The following is a 3,563-nucleotide window of genomic DNA, read 5'->3' on the forward strand; positions in this document are numbered from 1 at the left end:
TCTCGCAGCTACTCAACTCTTCCACTGTAATGTGAAAGCAGCCACAGACAATTTATCGACGAATGGGCGCGGCCGTGTTCAAATACAGTTTTATTTACAATGACAGGTAGCTTGGCTGACTGACACTTAGATCATTGTTTGCTGACTCCCGTTCTATAGAAACAGAAGCTTTTGCAGGGTATCTGGCTTACTAATGATGACATGTTCCAGTCTCCCATACAGCTAGCTGTGGTCATGTGATTCTGTTCTAAGAGGATGTCAGTGAAAATGACCTGTACAAATTCTAGATCATCCCCCTCCTCTTGGCTGAAAAGAGATTATGATGAATCATCTTTGACTGTGATGATGGGGCAACATCCTTGGGATGGCAGAGAAACAAGATGGAGGAAATTTGTCTAGTAAGGTCCCATCCTAGTCCTGGGCCAGTATGGACCATTTGGACCGTTGTGAGACAGAAAAAGAAAGAAAGAAAAAAGACCCCAAACCTTTTAACTTAGGTCAATATATTCTGGGTCATCTTTTTATAAAGTTTTGCATTTTCAAGTTTAGCTTGGTACACGAGGCTGTATTCAGAAGAGGAAAAGCCTGTTGTAGGGCTATTGAATGATCGATGATCAATCACAAACCCAGTGTGGTCGGATGACTCGGCACAAATCTATCATCATCACAGGAACTGATATCTAGTGAAAGCTTATTTCTGTGCCATGTACTTATGAAAATATAAGCTCTCACTTATCTTGAAAGCAATTATTATTATGATCATTTTTTACAGATGAGGTTCAGAGAGATTATAACAACCAAAGTCATACTGTTCCTAAGTGGCTGCAAAGATATATAAACTCAGGGACACGAGACTCCCAAGCACGTTCTTTTCCCCAAATCAGCTCCCTCAGGTCAAGGACAAGCCACAATAGTCGATTCTAGGATGACATTTAAAGATGGCTCTGTGACTCCAGGTTTCAATTTTCAAACTGAAAAGCACCACTAAGATCCACTGATTGACGGCTCCATTTGGTTTAATTACTACTGCCCTCTAAAAGCCAAGTAAACCAAAATGACACAAGGTTAAATGACTTACCCAGATTCCTTTGAAAGGCTTTGAGAATGCCGGAATGTGGATTTCATGAGACAGCCACAGGGACTGCCAACTAGGCCCCAGCTTTGCCACCACCTCCTCCTCCACTGCCCATTAGAAGTTAACTGCCTGGACACCTGCTACCCTAGGCTGAACAGAGGCTACAAAACAGTTTCAAAATACTCCAGCAGAGGGGAAGAGCATCTCTTCTCTCCAGGAAAGGGTGAGCAAGGCCACCGACATTTGCCGTTGACCCTAGGCTGTCTGTCAGTCAGGTGTAGCATCCATCTCTGCTGGGGGTTTGGCACCCATCATGGGAACCATCTGGCTCCGTTTCCCAGACCTGCTTGGCCTTTTTCTGTTCTGTACAGCCTGAAGGCTCAAGGAAGGTCAAGTTTAGCCTGAAATTACAGCACAGCAAATGGCACCAACTGATCATGGTGGACGAACCTAAAATTTAGTTGAGAAAATTTTAACCTACTTCAAATTGAAACTGAAGAACTACTTCAAAATTAGTTTGATTTTTTTTTTAAATGGCATAAATTGACTTTTGAAAATGTCACTTGTTTAATTAGCTATGAATGGCTAATTAAAAAGTATTATAATTAGTTGTTTCTATAACAAAGATTATAGATTATTTTTTAAAACGTTTTATTACAGAAATGTAGCAAAGAATAAATAAGTCTATCTTGGATATACCACAAAATTAACATGTTCTCAACTACTTTTTAAACCAATTAAAATTAGGAAGGAAGACCTCACCCCCAAAATGGGCTTTTTAATTTGGAACATCTCTAAGTATTTCCAGAGCCAAACAATAATGAATGCTAAACTATGTGGCCATTTAAAATCATATTTTCAAAGAATGCTTTGGGATATGGAAACTGTTCTCACATATTGTTATGTTAAAAAAAAAAAAGCAGGTTTCACCAGAGGGTAGGAGGTAGGGGAGGAGGGAAGAGGTAGACAGAGTAAAGGGGGTCAAATAAAGGGGGTCGAGGGAGGGTGAAGTGGGTAAAGGGGATCAAATATATGGTAGCTGAAGGAAACTGGACTCTGGGTGGTAATCACACAATAGAATATATAGATGTCAAATTATAATGTTCACTTGAAAATTATGTAATCGTATTAACCAATGTTACCCCAATAAACAACAAAAAAAGCAGGTTTCAAGAAGGTTTATAGACATTCTCATAAAAGCATGACTATATATCTATAGAAATAGGCATAAAAAATTAGTCTGTAAGTAAATATCTCAACATTTTAACAGCAGTTTTCCTTTGAGTGGTAAAATTGCAAACGATTGTTTTCTCAGTATTTACAAAATCTTCTATAACACATCCCAAAAGTATATATTTTTGAAAGAACCTGACTGTATAAAGAACATCATGGCACTAAAGGCACAGCTTCCTCCTTTCATCGTGTAAGAGGACACAGAAGGTGGTTTGGGGAATAGTGAAAGCTATTGTACGTCCAGATCGTACATACAGATCTCAGTCACATGCGAAACAGCACACCGAGTCTGTGTTCTGATGGGTCAGAGGTACTGCAATGTGTGGAGGAAGGGAGCCGCTGGGGAGAGGGTCCAGACTCATTACCACACACAGCTATGACCCACGCTTTATCTTTACTAAACGGACATTAACAATGGAGTGGGGAGTGTGGAGCACCCGAACGTCTGTGACATCTCACTGTGATATCATTATGAAAGAATATTTTCGGGAATTCTAATTCACAATTCCTGCTTTCAAATTGAGAAAAGAGCAAAGAAAAGAATTGTTAAATTAAAAAAGAAATACATGCATGTCACAATTTAGCAGTAGTTAAAATCGACCAGCAATTGGTTTCTATTTCACGACAGGAGTTACTAAACCAACAGACAATGCCACAATTAGGGAACAGAAGTCAGAATAAAGTCTACATCTGGAGCAAGTATGTCCCATCCCTAGTTACAAGGCACAACAGGGTCCAAGGCCACGTATTTATTTGCAGATATTGAAAAAAAAATCATAATGGCTCAAGCTAAGAAATCACTCAGAGTTACACATTAATGGTCACGCATTATTTCTCAGACAGTCTCTTCTTTTATAAAGACAACACATCGTCATAAAGGCCTCAACTAATCAAGCTCTTTTACTCTTTAAATGATAGAATCTCTTAACAGAGGAAAACAGGACTTCGAAAGAAATATTTCAGGAAAAGGTGAAGGTAGGGGGTTTCAGGAAAATGTCTGATAAAATTCCACTGTTTTTCCAAAACAACAAAAACTAGTTTCCCAAGCCCAAAAACAAAAGCTGAACAGAAAAATAAAAGTGTGTTCTCCAATTACACTATTCCTAAGGGAAACCACTTTCGCTTGCTATGTCACTCAATATTTTCTCCACCAGGCTATTTTATTTACAGAGAAGAAAAGACAATATACATTGAATAATCCCCTAAGGTAGTGTGTGTGTGTGTGTGTGTGTGTGTGTGTGTGTGTGTGTGTGTG

General features: G+C 39.1%; 1 protein-coding gene across 2 annotated transcripts in view; it reads right to left on the reverse strand.

Moving 5' to 3' along the window:
- Positions 1-3,563, reverse strand: part of GAB1 (GRB2 associated binding protein 1) — a 71,470-nt gene that overhangs the window by 67,419 nt on the left and 488 nt on the right. The window lies entirely within an intron of this gene.

The sequence above is a fragment of the Pteropus vampyrus genome, unplaced genomic scaffold (genome assembly GCF_000151845.1).
Source record: "Pteropus vampyrus isolate Shadow unplaced genomic scaffold, Pvam_2.0 Scaffold47, whole genome shotgun sequence".
Classification (NCBI taxonomy): domain Eukaryota; kingdom Metazoa; phylum Chordata; class Mammalia; order Chiroptera; family Pteropodidae; genus Pteropus; species Pteropus vampyrus.